Raw genomic sequence first — 16,507 nt, 5'->3', positions numbered from 1 at the left:
GTTGCTCCTGTTGTTGCTGAAAGGGGCCTACATAGAGCTCAGGCCATGGCTTTAGAGGGTGCAAGCCCCAAGTCTTGGCAGCTTCCATGTGGTGTTGAGCCTGTGAGTGCACAGAAGTCAAGAATTAGGATTTGGAAACCTCCACCTGGATTTCAGAGGGTGTATGAAAACGCCTGGATGCCCAGGCAGAAGTTTGCTGCAGGGGTGGGGCCCTCATGGAGAACCTCTTCTAAGGCAGTGTGGAAGAGAAATGTGAGATCAGAGCCCCCACACAGAGTCCCTACTGGAGCACCACTTAGTGGAACTGTGAGAAGAGGGCCACCATCCTCCAGACCCCAGAATGGTAGATCCATCAACAGCTTGCACCGTTTACCTGGAAAAGCCACAGACACTCAATGCCAGCCTGTGAAAGCAGCCAGGAGGGAGGCTATATCTTGTGAAGCCACAGGGGCAGAGCTGCCCAAGACTATGGGAACCCAGCTCTTGCATCAGCATGACCTGGATGTGAGACATGGAGTCAAAGAGATCATTTTGGAGCTTTAAAATTTGACTGCCCTGCTGGATTTCAGACTTCCATGGGGCCTGTAGCCTCTTTGTTTTGGTCAATTTCTCCCATTTGGAATGGCTGTATTTACCAGTGCCTGTACCCCCATTGTATCTAGGAAGTAACTAACTTGATTTTGATTTTACAGGCTCATAGGTGGGAGGGACTTGTCTCAGACGAGACTTTGAACTATGGGCTTTTGAGTTGATGTTAAAATGAGTTAAGACATTGTGGGACTGTTGGGAAGACAAGATTGGTTTTGAAATGTGAGGACATGAGATTTGAGAGGAGCCAGGGAGCAGAAAGACATGGTTTGACTCTGTGTCCCAACCCAAATCTCATCTTGAATTCTACTCCCATAATTCCCACATGCTGTGGGAGGAGCACACTGGGAGATAGTTGAATCATGGGGGCATTTTCCCCCTTGCTGTTATCATGGTAGTGAATAAATCTCACGAGATATGATGGTTTTGTAACGGGTTTCCACTTTTGCTTTTCTCTCATTCTCTCTTGCTGCCCCCATGCAAGAGGTGCCTTTTGCCTTCTCTCATGATTGTGAGACCTCCCCAGCCACGTGAAACTGTGAGTCCATTAAACCTATTTTTCTTCCTACTCTTGGGTATGTCTTTATCAGCAGCATGAATATGAACTAATACAATGTGCTTATTGCTCATCTGAATATCTTCTTTTGAAAAATGTCTATTTGAATCCTTTGCACACTTTTGAATTGGATTGTTTGTTTTTATTGCTGTGGAGTTATAGGAGTTCTCTATATACTTTTGATATTATTAGATTACTTGATACTCTGATATTAGTTAATAATCTGATAATATCCAAAATATGTAGAGAACTCCTATATCAAGCAATTATCAATTACAGATATAATTTGCAAATATTTTCTCCCTTTCTGTGAATTGTCTTTCCTGTCTCTTGCTAGTGTCTTCTGATGCACAAAGGGTTTCAATTCTGATGAAGCCCAGTTTATCTGTTTTTTTTTCTTTTATTGCCTGTGCTTTTCGTGTCATAGCTAAGAAATCATTACCAAATCCAATATCATGAAGATATTCTCCTATCTTTTTCTTAAGAGCTTTAGCTCTTACATTTAGGTCTTTGATCCATTTTGAAGTAAATTTTGTATGTGGTATGAGGTATACAACTTCATTCTTTTGCATATGGATATCCAATTTTTAAAACATCATTTGTTGAAGAGACTGTCTTTTCCCCCATTGTGTGGTCTTAGCACCCTTGTTGAAAATCAATTGACCAAATCTGCAAGGATACTGTTACTTTTAGAGACCCTGAGCATAATAGGTGTGATGCCAGGTGTCTACAAGTGGCGATAATGTATTCGAGGTTACACAGCTGGCAGAAGCAGAACTCGTAACAATAACACCCATGACAAGGACAATGACGATGATGAAACAATAACAGTTAGCGCCTATTTAGCACTGGCTCTGTGTCAGGCACGTTGCCAAGACCTCTTGCTTGCATACTCTCATTGAATCTTCCTGAAAACCCCATTATTATTTTACGGATAAGAAAACAAATTATCAGAGAGGCAAAGTAACTTGTCCAAGGTCACACAGCAGGCAGATAGAAGCAGAGGCTAATTCCATAGCCTGTGCTGGCAACCACTGGGCTATTCTGTCTTGGACCTAGACTTCCCGCTAGTGCCATTCTTGGGCCATATAATAATGATGATTTAGAACAACCATAGTCTCCATTTGTTTCTAGTTCTGCTGAAGTCTTACCAGGGCCAGTTCCATAATTTGCAAGACCCAGTTAAAAATAAAAATACAGGGCCCTTGTTCAAAAATCTTGGGAAAAGCTTATTTTCTTTCTTCCACCATCTCTCTTGACCTATCACAGTGTTTTTAGTTTGTTTTTTAATGCCACATTCACTTGGGCATGGGGATACTCATGAAGTGAGTAAAGACCCTACAGATGCCAGGACCATGTCTCCACTACCCCAACCTTCCCTGCTTCTGTGCCCAGGCTCCTTCCAGAGTCAGAGGACAGCAGTGGTCACTGGGTGGAGACAGAGAAGTGGACAGTTAAGGAACCATCCCAGGAAAGCAAGGAGGCAGCAGGAGGTGGGACCAGGAGGGAGATGAGGTTTCAAGTTTCCAAGCCTTCCTTGTCCCATCAGACTTCACTTACGAAACACAAATTCAAAGACAAAGCTACTGAAAGTTGCAGGACAATGACCATGAGCATTAAACTCCAAGTGTGGGGCCCAGTTGAGTACCAGCTGCACTGATTACACACCCATGTGTTTCTTCAGTAGTAAAATAGGAAATGAGGCTTCTCCAATTCTCTTCCTTCCCAGCACACAGGATTTTAATTCTGACGAAGTCATGTTGTTCTATTTTTGGAAGCGTGATTCTCCCATGGTCTGATTCCATCACCTTCAGAAGCCCTTTATCATGGGAACGTTTCCAGCCTGGGATCCAGAGAGACTTACCTAATCCCATGGCTGGGAGCCACACAAGGCCAGGATGTGAAAGGGAAGTCAAAGCCCTTTGCCTCCAATTAACTAGTAACTAAGATTGATTCATCTGCTTGTGAGGAAAAGAGTCCTACAAAACTCAGCTAAGGCGCACTCACCTTCCTAAAAAAGCCAGAGACAGGGGATCTGGCACATGTCTGGAGTCATCCCATAAGCAGAAGGTGGAGGGCTGGCTCCACTTTTTATTCCAGAAGAATAAAAAGAGCCTTATTCCAGAAGGCTCTAGACCTAGTGAGTGGCCCAGAGTAGTTGTATGAAAACTGTCTCTTCACTTTCCCTCATACAGCCTTCAGTTTTTCCTTAAAACTTGGGGTGATAATGTAATAATTCCCACAACAAGGCTTCCTGTGACCCTGTGAAAGGGAGATTATTTGAAAGCTGTTACTCATGGCATAAAAATTGGTTATTACCACTACTCTTCTTCATTTAACAAAGACTGATCGGGCACTCGTTGCTGGACCCAGGGCAGTGCCAAGCATGGGAATGAACACTAGAGGCTTCTGGAGAGACACAAAAAGAGCATGGGCTTTGGAGGCTGGAGGCTGTCTATTCCCACCCCATTCCACCCTCCCCTACCACATGTGCCCCTGACCAGCCTGCCTCTTACCACCCGTGACTTGATGGGACAAACACAATTGGGCTCGCAGATGCCACTGTATTCCTCCACTCAAGGAAAAAGCAAGAACGTTCTCACAAAGGACATGTTCGATTCTTCCAACTTGGTTCTCGAAGGCAGAGCAGGGAGGTGATCAGAGGTGGGTGTTCACCATTACAACATGGTATGTTCTTTCCTCACATTCTGTGACAGTTAAGTTAACATATGTCTGTCCCCTTATTAAGCCGTCAGCTCTGGGGTCCAAGACTCTGATGTGAATTATCTTGTATCACCTCCACATTGCCAATCCTGACCTCCTTTCTTCTTTCCTCTCATTCACTCTTCATACAATCAATTAACAATCTGTAAGTGAGCCCTGCTCTGGGTACCAGGGAAGCTTACTGAATGATGATGATGATGATTATAAGATGAAGAAGAAGGAGGAGAAGAAGTTGGATAAGGAAAACGAGGAAGATGAGAAGGAAGAGGCAGAGGAGGACAGGAAGAATCACTAACATTTATTGACTACTTTGTGCCAACTATTTGGCACATATTTTCTCAGTTAATTCTCCTGGGGCTCTGTGACATGCATATTATTATTTTCATTTTACAGATGAGAAAACTGAGGCTCAGAGAGGCCAAGTCTCCATAATAAATACCATCTGAGCTGAGATCTAAAGACAGGTGTGTCTGTTTCTAAAGCGATACCCTCTTACCCTCTTTACCACCAGACTCTGGAGACAGCAATAAATAATGACAGTGGCAGTATGTGGAAAATGCAATGCCTGGTATCCAGTAGGTGCTCAATGAATGCTTCTTTAAATTGGGTTGTGTTAGTTTAAATGCTGGCATTCCAAGATTTTTAGACCCATGGGGACCAAGCTAGATCCTTTCAAACTTCCCTCTGGGAGCCTAGGCCTTGAGGGGGACAAGGGAGGATGGGCCTTGAAGCCCCCAGACCTAGCCAGGAGGCAGCTCTCACTCCTCCCACCCGGACAGAGTACCCTTTGTTTATTGTGCCTCTGCATCCTACCCAGTAATTAGCATTGGCAGCTTCATATTGAGCTTTTGTTTTCATAATTCATTTGCCTGCGATGACATAATAAAGGGAATATTGATTCAATCCCAACTCCTCTTGGCCAGAAGCCCACATCAACCAATAAAAAAGAATTGCTAATTGCAGAGTGCGCTTGCCCAGCTGAGGCATTGGAGCAGGGCATTTTGATAGCGGCTGGAGGGCAGGCAGCTCAACCTCTAAACCCCCCTGGTCTGGGCACCAAGTCCTGTCCTGGGCACGGGGCACCATCCTCCAGTAAGACCAAACCCAGCTTCTCTACAGCACCAGGAAGAAGGCAAGTTGGGCCATTAGGGCGTGGCCCAGGAAGGAAAATCCTCCACCGTCCTGTTGACAGATGTGGTATCAAATGAATTGTTCTCTGCTTAGACACGACTTTGATATTTATTGGTTCAAATTGCTCGGCTGACTCAGTCTTGCGTAAGTCTCCCTGGTCCGTTTTAATCTTGACGTTTTGGGAAGCCACACTGATGTGGGTAATGACTGGGTTTACCTGGGATCAAAATGAAAAGGGAGAAGGGGGGTCTGGAATAATTACAGTGGGGCAATGTATATTTTTGTGTAATCTAGAAAGGCGATTTATGAGGCCGATAAAGATGATAATGTGTTATTCGTGGAGCCAGCATGGATTAGCTGCAACAGAGCTTTCTTTGCAGGAAATGAAGGGGGTGGTGGCTGCTGTTTACTAGACAAATAGTTGTTCTGAATCTCAGTTTTTTTTTTTTCACTTCTCTTCTGAAATTACTGAGATAAGGCACATTGGAATATAGACTGTGGCCCTCCTTCAGTTACTGTGAATTAGAATTTGTTTCCGGAGTGCAGGGAGGTAGGAGTGGGATTTGTGTAATTAAGACCAGAAAAATGATGGGGAGGGATGGGAATCCCCCAATCCCCATTCCCGCTCTATCTTTAGAATCGAAGTGCGGCCCCCGCTGATTTTGTTAAGCTTGGCTGGAATGAGGATTCCTAGTTCTGGGAGGAAGCTTACATAACTTCCTGGGCGGTCTCTTCCCGACCAATGCCCATTTTGCTGACCCAACTGTAAATGAATCAGAAACATTTCACTTCCATTCCTCTGAATTTGTAGTTCATAATCTCATGGGAAAATAGTAGTAAAAAAAGCTCCCAAGAATTTGCTCAACTCAAGATGGAAAGGAAATTGTCATAGAGGTTTAGTTTTACTCAATGTCTTCACCCTCCTTCAAAGTGTTCCTTACTTCCTCATCTCCAGGAGGGCCCACCAAGCAGCAGGCTCTCCCTGGCCCCGCTCTGCACCAGGTGGAACACAGTCACCATGGAGGCAGCACCTGTAAGACTCATGCAAAGCCACCTCCACCATGCACCATGCACTTGCCCCAGCCAGCAGATGCGTTCATCTGGGCTCAGTCAGCTTCCACGCTGGCCCTAACGGTGATGCCGCGGGCTCTCCTGGTGTCCAGTCTCTCTGACCCACCACTTTCCCTGCTTTGCTCCTCTGACCTTGATTAAGGAACATTCATTTTCCTAAGCAGTGGCCCTCATTCCTCCAGACTTTGGAGGGAATTTAAATAGGGGGAAGAAATGCTTTCTCTAAAGGTGTTTAAAGGGTCTCCAAAGGGTGACATTTTGAAAACTCAGGGCTGGTGTGGACTCAGCAACCACTGCTCATCCTCCCGTCCACCTTGACAGAGAGATTGCTGTCCTTCTTCCTCATGAGACCAAATGTGGTCCCAGAAAACTTGACAGAATGTAGACTCGTCACCCCATCGGAGTTGGCCCTTGGGCAAAACCCTCTCCCTCTCCTTGCCAGAAGTCATGAGGTTCATGAAAGCACCTGAGCACATGTCCCTGGTGCCAGTACCTGGTGCCTGATACCTGATATCTGCCTCTGGGGTGATGTTAGATACTTGGCACCTTTGATCCACCCAACTTTCACAGCACCCCCAAGGTTAAAAATTTGTTCTGTTTTATAGGTGAGGAAAGTGAGGCACAGAGAGATAAAATCACTTGCTCAAGTTCACACAGGCAGTAAATGGTGGCACTGGGAATCATGTGCAAGTCTAGTATTTCTTTAAGTTCACAGATACCAACTCTTCCTCCCCCAAGGTGTTAGATGGGCTTGTGTCAGTGTGGGGTGCTGTGGGATGATCATGGAAAGAATAAGAAGAAAGTTTTTAAAATAATCTCATTGACCTACTAAAACACTCACATGACAAACCTGGAAGTCATCCAGGTACAAGGAGTCTTAGAATTCACCTGGTTGGGGAGAGAAGCAGTGAAATTGGAAGCCACCTCCACTGAATCAATCAACAGGGTTCTGAGGCTTTCCCCTTAGGTGAAGTTTTTACGGGTTCCCGGTAGATTGCTGGTGGGATTATGGTATTGGATGGACAGAGGTACATTAGATCTGAGGCACAGCCCATCTCTTCTCGCCAAGGGGAAAATGAAGGACCGTGGATATATTCATGCTTATGATCATAAAAAGGCAACAAACTATTTTTAAAAATCATAAAATTTTCTCCAGCAACAAGGAAAGTATTACGGACATGTAGGCTTTCTAGAAAATGAAATGCAAAAGGTCTTGTTCCCTTTAGGGCCAAAAATTATTTGTTTATGTATTACTTACTGTAACGTTGTAATAAAGAGTTATTATAACAGCAGAAATATCTATGCATGAGATAATGCATCTTAATACCCTGAGCCCTGAGCCTGCCATCGTGTGAATGCTCCTTAAGGATCAGGTTCATTCACTGAATGAACGTTGCTTTGTGTTTACTACCTGCCAGGCCCAGTGCTAGGCTCTGGGGGATACAGTCACAGGGAGGGAGGGGGGAGTGTTGGAGGCAAACAGAAGCACATGCACAAGGTCTAAAGCAACTGAAGCCAGGCCTCTCACACAGCAAGAGGGAAGCTGGGGTGCAGAGGGGGTCAGTAAGGGCCAGGTGGGCAAGGGAAGCAGGTCCAGATAGGAGAGCCTTTCCAGAAGGCCACACAGGCTTCTGAAGAAGGTGATGTGATTAGACCCTTTTGGCTGAAATGGAGAAATTGAATTGGAAAAGGACAAAAGTGGAAGTAGAAAAAGAACAGAAAGAGGCTGTTGCAAGAATCCAGATAAGAACAATGGTGGCTGGGCGCGGTGGCTCACGCCTGTAACCCCAGCACCTTGGCAGGCCAAGGCAGGTGGATCTTCTGAGGTCAGGAGTTCGAGACCAACCTGACCAACATGGTGAAACTCCTTCTCTACTAAAAGTACAAAAATCAGTTGGGCTTGGTGGTGGGTGCCTATAATCCCAGCTACTCAGGAAGCTGAGGCAGGAGAATCACTTGAACCCGGGAGGCAGAGGTTGCAGTGAGCCGAGATCATGCCATTGTACTCCAGCCTGGGTGACAGAGTGAGACTCTGTCAAAAAAAAAAAAAAAAAGAAAAAGAAAAAAAAAGAACAATGGTGGCTGGACCTAAGGCGGGGCAATGAAGGGGAGCTCATCACTACTGTAATAACACCTTAGAGCTACACACTCCTGTTCAGTTCACACTGTGCTTTCAGACACATTATCTTATCTAATTCGTGTGACCTCTACAAAAAAAGAACTATTATGCCTCATTTGCTGATAAGGAAGTTGAAGCTTATGAAAGTTAAGGGGCAGGCCCAGGGCTCACAGCTGAGCCAGGCTTCAAATCCACATCATCTTATTCCCGTTTTAAGTTCATACAACTGAGACTCAAGTCGCTGCTATGATAAAGCGATACTGCCTTGAATGTTATGTTTTCTGGAGGGAAAAAGAGATCTTGGGCAAGTGACTTTATCAGCTTTTCCACTCCTTGCCTTTGTTCTTTTGCTGGTTATTGCAATTCCTTGAGGTCTTATTTTTCCCCCTTTTATTTTATTTTTTATTTCCATGGGTTATTGGGGAACCAGTGGTATTGGTTACGTGGGTAAGTTCTTTAGTGGTGATATGTGAAATTTTGGTGCACCCATCACCCAGGCAGTATACACTGCGTCTTATTTGTGGTCTTTTATCCCTCACCCCCTTCCCACCCTTTCCCCCTGAGTCCCCAGAGTCCACTGTGTTATTCTTAAACCTTTGCATCCTCATAGCTTAGTTCCCATTTATGAATGAGAACATACGATGTTTGGTTTTCTATTCTTGAGTTACTTCACTTAGAATTTGTCTCTAATTTGCAGAAAAGGAAAAGCAAGAGCTTGGAGAGATTAGGTGGCTGGCCCAAGATCACACATAGCAGGGAAGAGTCAAACCTTAGAGTCAGATCTTTTGACTCGTGTTCAATTCTACATCTTTATATGATTCTAGGAATCAAGAATTTGATAACAAAGAAAGCAAATACATGTTTCCAGTATAATAAATCTGTCACAGGTCACAGAGATTACAAGTGTATATCTACCTAACACTCATTTATCATCTACCTACCATGTGCAAACACTGAGTTAGGTGCCAAGACAAAAAAAAAAAAAAAAAAAAGCTTCATCTGATCATCCATTACCTCATTAACTGAGAAACATTGATTACATGTTGCTTGCAGGTCAGGTTTACCATTTGTGGAGGAGCATCCCAGATAAAAGGTGAAGCACAAGCAAAGGCATGCTGTGAAAGGGATGTGATGGTGTCCTCGGGTATCAGGGAGCAGTGCAGAATGCATCCGGAGGGCCAGAAACTGGCTCCCGTTGGGAAGAGTTGGTCCATGAGGCAAGGAAAATTGACCTGGGTTCCTTTGCCTCTATCCAGTAGTGAGACTGTTTCCTCTCTCTGCCTTTCCTTTCTTTGCCATACGCCATGACCCCCGAAACCAAATGACTGTAGGCTGGTAACATGAAAAAGTGAAGCAGGGAGCTGGGGGTGGGATAGACTGGGAAGGGTCATGAAGAAATTTCCTGGTGTATATTTCCAGAAAACCAATAACCAATGATGCAACAACAGCTACATTAAATGCCTATTGTATGCCAGATACTGTGCTAAGCTAGTATTACCACATTTACGGTTCACTTTAGTCTACTGATATAGGCTCCATTTTTAGCTCCATTTTACAGATGACCAAAGAGGCACCCAGAGATGAGATGCCTGCCCAAGGCCTCACTGCCAGAGGGAGTTGGTGCCAGGACCGGAAGACAGTCTGATCACAAAACATGTGCTCCAAATCAGCTTTGCTTTGTGGCAGAAGTAACACACTGGAGTCCCCCTGCAAATATTTCTCTTGGTCATTGGCATACATTGATTCTTGACATTTAAACATCAGAAGACGTCATGTAAAAATGACAATATCTGGCAACACCAAACCTGCAATCACACGCCAATAACAATGAGAGCCAAGTAGGAGAGACCTATGCCCCTGAGTTCACTGCAGTCCCCACTACTCCCTATTGTCTTAGCACTAGATTCCTAATTCACACTTCTCCCCAGCATGGTGAAACATGCTGAGCATACAGAAAAGTTGAAAGAATTGTACAGTGAACACTAAATACCTAGATTCTACCATTAACATTTTACTCTACTTGTTTTCTTACTTACCTGCTTATCTTTCCATCTCTCCATTCACTCATGTTCTTTTTGATGCATTTCAAAGTCATTAACACCAGTATACTTTGCCTCTCAACACTTCTGCATGCCTGTGTCCATCTGTGTCATTCATCAGAGCTCAACATTTGCTTAGTTTCTTTTCTTGAGATGAGTTGTTATATAGTGAATTGCACAATCTTAAGTGTTACCATCCTATGAGTGTTGATGAATGCAAACACTGCTAAGCCCAGACCCTTCCATGATATAGAACATTTGCCTCCCCCAGAAGTTTCTTCATGGCCCTTCCTGCTCCATCCCACTCCCACCTGGAGCTCCCTCGGCCTGCCTAGCATAAGCAGAGGCATCGTGCCCTTCTCTAAATGCCCCCACTGCTGGGCTCCCTGGAGAGAGAACACAGGTTACAGAGAGTGTGATGCAATCAGCCAGTGTGTGGGGGGTGCTGGGGGATCCTTGAGCAAGGAGGGAAGGCAGCTCTGCACCCCCACCCGGACCTCCACTGGAAATCTAGGTGAATGACCATCAAGTCATGTGTGAGCCATGGGAGGCCTCTGAGCGGGGCTCTCCTCCCTTTGGAACATAAGAATTTCTACAATTTCCCTCAACAGACATTTCTAATCTTCTTGGCTTTTTTCAGTGCCCTCTTTTAGTCATGCAGGTTTGATTCAAATGTTTTGAGTGGTACCACTTACTTGCTCCAAGCACATGTTTTAACCCAGCCCACCTGGACGCGGCATCCTCTCGTTGCCCTTTGAGCCACTGAACACTTTCTATGTGTGGAAGAAGGGTCCCAGATGCTGGCTCACCACCATCATGCCCATGCTAAGCCCTGGGAGGCCTGGCTGAGCCCTATGGTGTTAAGCCTTATCCCGGCTGGGGACGGGAGATGAGCGGTTGTCCCACACGTCACCAGGGAACTCAGAGCAAGGCCAGAGAGACCAGGGAGCATCTGAACCACACTCTGGACTATTGAGACAACAGCTTCTGATGTCTCAAGTCCATGGACATTTCTCTGTGCAAGATACTGGCCAAAGACAGGTTCACAGGTATCAGAGATGGAGACACAAAAACAATGACGAGGTGCCTCAGGAGCCTTAAGGTATTCCCCCTCCCCATCTCCAACATATTCCCCAAGTCATCCTTGATAAAAAGAAAATCCAGGTAAAATCAGCATGCGTACATAATAAGTATAAAACAATTCCTCCAACCCCTGCTCCCATTCAGCTGCTCATTTCTAAAACCCTCCTAGAAAGAAATTCTAGAGTCACCTCCGTGAAAGACCCTTGCTGGTTTTTGAGACCAGAGTATGAAAATTCCCCAAAACCAAATACTTCATATTAGGTAGACAATATTAATGATGAAAGCTGATGGGTTCTTCCTATAGTGAATTTCATATTCTGTAAGTTGTCATCTATATAGATGCTTGCTTCATTCATTCATTTCTTCATTCATTCATTCATTTCTACATGTTAAACACACAGGAATGCTCTTTGTTTAAAAAAAATGCCCCTGAGATTTGTCTTTAAAGATACAACTCTCTGGGTCTAGGTTTTGTCATCCTCTTTTGATAGGCAGTAGATACAAGAAATATTTCATTTCCCTCTTAGTTATAACACAAGTGTGATACCTCGTGACAGAAGACAAGTGGTGGCGGCACAGCTTAGTGAAAGCCACTACAGAGTGGTGAGAAGTGCAGTGAACTAGAGGTTGTGTGTCTGTCCAGGGAAGCAGCTGCTACCCACACCCAGACGGTGGCTGCCGCTGGAGTATTCAGTCCAGTAGTGCTACATCTTCTTCTGTTTATTTTTCCCACAAGAGAAACCAGAAGTAAAGATAGTTTATGGGCCAGGCATGGTGGCTCATGCCTGTAATCCCAGCACTTTGGGAGGCTGAGGTGGGTGGATTGCTTGAACTCAGGAGTTTGGGACCAAACCTGGCAAAACCCTGTCTCTACTAAAAATACCAAAAGTCATCCAGACATAGTGGTGTGTACACCTGTGATCTCAGCTACTTGGGAGGCTGAGCTGGAAGGACTGCTTGAGCCTGGGAGGTGGAGGTTGCAGTGACCCGAGATCATACCACTGCACTGCAGCCTGGGCAAGAGAGCAAGACCCTGTCTCAAAAAAAAAAAAAAAAAAAAAGGTCAAATCTTCTTGTTTTTAAATTTGTCAACTATTTTAAATTAAAATTTAAAAAAGAAAACACTATAAAGCTAAAATAAACAATGTCTGCAGGCCACATCTAGCCTGTGGGCCACCACTGTAGTTCATTTTGTAACACTTGACAGAATTTTTAACTACAGATTCACTGGATTGTTGACTTGCTTACCTAGCACCCTGTTTGATTTTAAGGAGCCACAACTCCCAGTTTTAATCCTTTCTCTGCCATCACTCATGGGAGAGGGAGGTCTTGATTAACTCCTTATGCCTGTCAAGGCCTTAGGGTTCCTATCTGTAAGGGGGAGAAAACCAAGATTAGGTTAGTCTGATTTTTCCAAACTTTCCTAATCAAAAGAATGACTGAGTCACACAGAAAAGGGGTTACAGATTGCTCTTAAATATGTGAAAAAAATGTTCAGCCTCATTGTCATGAGGAAACGCATGTTAGCTTGGTGGAGATAGCTAAAAGTTGATAACGTGGAGGGTGTGAGAGCAGCGGTGCGTCTCATCTGTTGCTGTGGAATGGGCATGGTTCCCGCCTCTCAGAGGCAATGTGGTAATACCACTCAAAACAGCAAAGGCACAGGCTTTTGACCCAGTCAGGCCACTTCTAGGAATGTTTCTTAATCATGTACACATGTGAAGTGATGTAGGTACAAAACTGCTTCTTTCAGCATTGTTTGCATTGGCAGAGGATCAGAAACAACCTAAATGTCCACCAACCAGGGGTTGATTAAATAAACTATTGTTCATCTATACAATAGATAACTACACAGTCACTAAAAGAATGTGAAGAGGGTAAATCTCTTGTATTCTTGCCACAAACATGAAATGAAATGAAATGAAATAGAATACAATAAAATAAAAAAGAGAGTACTATATCTAGTGGTGTGCTGGTAAATGTTTAACATCCAGTTCTCTGGTTGGAGAGGCTGGGTTGGGGTTAACTCTGACTGCAGCATTTGCTTTTGGTTTTAATACTTCCACCATGCTCAACTTCAAGCAACCAACATGAGGTCACTGAACTTGGACTTGAGAAAAGATTCATCTCTGTTGACTCTAGCCTATCACTACCTTTATTAACTGATATGAAAAGATCTCCAAGATGTATTGAATGAAAGAAAAGACAAAACACAGAACAGCATGCATAGTAGGTATTATTTACATAAAAAAGAGAAGAGGATAAAAAATATATACATATATACATACTGGCCTGTGTATCACAGATTTCGCTGGGAGAATACACACACACACACACACACACACACACACAAGTACACACACAGAGAGTCACTAATTTTGTGATTAGGGATGGGAACCAAGAGGCTGGGGGCATGGGGGCAAAGTGGATGGAAATGCTTTATTATTACCCATGTATACTCTGTCAAAGATCTATGATATGAATGTCTCACATCTAAAAGATTGTTAAGACTGCCATGGATCACCTGGAAGATTTATTGAGTACTAATTCCACGGCCTCTCCCAGGAGATTTTAACCTGCCATCCTTGGTGGAATGCTGGAAAAATCAGTTTTTAACAAGTTTCTCAGATGAGTCTTAAAATTAGGCAAATTTGGGTGGCACTGTCTAGCTCAACCTTTCTGTTTGATGAAAAATGTAGTAAGTGTGGGCATTTTATATGACCCACAGAGGGAAAGGGCCTGACCTCTGGGCACCGGGGGAGTCAGGGCTGAAGCCAGGGCTGATACTCAGCCTCAGCCCCTCGCCTGGGCCATGCTGTCCAGGACTGGAGCCTGGGCGTGATCTTAGATGCAGCACTGAGACCCAGAAAGGGATGTGGCTTGTCTGGGCTCACACAGCCACAGCCCAGGAAAATTCTACCCAAAATACACCCACAAGAACAATCCACAGGAACGCTCTGCTCCTCCCGTTCAACAGACAGCCACACTTCATGCATCGCCAGCCACAACCCTGAGACACCATGGTGAAGGTGAAGGCTGGAGTCAATGGATCTGGTTGTATTGAACACCTGGTCACAAAGGCTGCTTTTAACTCTGGTAAAGTGGATATCGTCATCATCAGTGACCCCTTCATTGACCTCAACTACATGGTCTGCATGTTTCAGTATGATTCCACCCATGGCAAATTCCGTGGCACCGTCAAAGCTGAGAACGGGAAGCTTGTCATCAGCGGACATCCCATCACCATCTTCCAGGAGCGAGATCCCTCCAAAATCAAATGGGGCAATGCTGGCGCTCAGTGCATTGTGGAGTCCACTGGCGTCTTCACCACTATGGAGAAGGTTGGAGCTCACTTGCAAGGAGGAGCCAAAAGGGTCATCATCTCTGCCCCCTCTGCTAACGCCCCCAAATTTGTGATGGAAGTGAACCATAAGACATATGACAACAGCCTCAAGATCATCAGCAATGCCTCCCGCACCACCAACTGCTTAGCGCCCCTGGCCAAGGTCATCCATGACAACTTTGGTATTATGGAAGGACTCATGACCACAGTCCACACTATCACTGCCACCCAGAAGATTGTAGATGGCCCCCACGGTGTAATGGCCGTGAGACTCTCCAGAACATCATCCCTGCCTCTGCTGGCATTGCCAAGGCTGTGGGCAAGGTCATCCCTGAGCTGAATGGGAAGTTCACTGGCATGGGATTCTGTGTCCCCACTGCTAATGTGTCAGTCATGGACCTGACCTGCCGTCTGGAGTCTGCCACATACAATGACATCAAGAAGGTGGCAAAGCAGGCGTCTGAGCACCCCCTCAAGGGCATCCTGGTCTACACTGAGCACCAGGTTGTCTCCTCCGACTTCAGCAGCAACCCCCACTCTTCCATCTTCGATGCTGGGGCTGGCACTGCCCTCAACGGCCACTTTGTCAAGCGCATTTCCTGGTATGACAATGAATTTGGCTACAGCAACAAGGTGGTGAACTTCATGGCCCACGTGGCCTCCAAGGACTAAGACCCCCTGACCACCAGCCCCAGCAAGAGCACGAGAGGAAGAGAGAGACTCTCACTGCTGGGGAGTCCCTGCCACACTCAGTCCCCACCACAGTCAGAATCTCCCCTCCTCACAGTTTCCACGCAGGACCCCTGAAGAGGGAGGGGCCTAGGGTGCCCCATCTTGTCATGTACCATCAGTAAAGTCCCCTGTACTCAGTCAAAAATCCCAAAACAAAACAAACAAACAAACAAAAAACAATCCACAGGTCTCCAATCTACAGCCTGAGCAACTGGACTCAAACTCACTAGTCAGTGTCAATCAAGGCTTTATCCTCAGAGGATCAGAGGACAGCACTGCCCCAGCGCCCTGGCAGTCCCTTCAGATGAATGACCTGGGGCAGGGCAGAAGACCCTTTTGTGTGAGCTCTGGCATGTAAAGTATCGTCTCTTACCTTCCCGGCATTGATCACCAGCTACTGTTTCATAAAGATGAGAGGTGGGATGGGGAGGGGACAGAGAAAAGAAAGAAAGACAGAAAAGCCATTTCTCCCCAGGTGCTTTGCCATTGATATCTGATATGCTTGGCTGCCATTCAGTCCCTCGGTGTCTCCTGTGTCACTGTACCTGCCTTTTGCACACATAATTAACTGTGTGTTTTCAAAAATGGCAAATCATTTCTCCATATAAAACAACAAACTCAGTCCAGAGACAAATTGAATCAAGTTCTCTGGGCGTTTTTTGGTTTTTTTTTTTTTTCACTTCAATTAACATGAAGACTGGCATATATCAGAGGTGCAAATCTCCTAGCGTTATGTGACCACAAGCAGGGATGCAGCAGAATGTACACCCCGAATTATGTCTTTAAGTGCTCATTGGAGACACTTGTAATCATGTTTTATTACTGGTCTCCTCCCCAGCATAATGAACTTTGATGAAATAATGAAACAGCCCTGGCGCCTGAGCAGTCAGGCTGGCGGCCTTGCCAGCTAAGACCTCCCGTGAGTACAATAGCCTGAGCGGGGCGCCCGGCTCCAGTGGCAGCGGGGCGGAAATCCTGGCTCCCCGCCCTCAGCTCCCCACCTCCTGGCTGCTAGGCCTGCCCCCCTGAGTCACAAAAATGCCACGGCCAATTGGAAATGGGGAGCAGGCCAGGAAAGCTGGGGTTCACAGAGTCTCAGTACGGAAGTACTGGACAGGAGA

The 16,507-nt window shown here is 45.4% G+C and overlaps 1 pseudogene; it reads left to right on the top strand.

Moving 5' to 3' along the window:
• The first annotated feature begins 14,331 nt into the window (after positions 1 to 14,331).
• On the top strand, positions 14,332 to 15,931 carry LOC103245006 (glyceraldehyde-3-phosphate dehydrogenase pseudogene; annotated as a pseudogene).
• The last annotated feature ends 576 nt before the right edge of the window (positions 15,932 to 16,507 follow it).

The sequence above is a fragment of the Chlorocebus sabaeus genome, chromosome 23, assembly GCF_047675955.1.
Source record: "Chlorocebus sabaeus isolate Y175 chromosome 23, mChlSab1.0.hap1, whole genome shotgun sequence".
NCBI classification, from domain to species: domain Eukaryota; kingdom Metazoa; phylum Chordata; class Mammalia; order Primates; family Cercopithecidae; genus Chlorocebus; species Chlorocebus sabaeus.
This window is presented reverse-complemented; position numbering and strand designations above follow the sequence as displayed.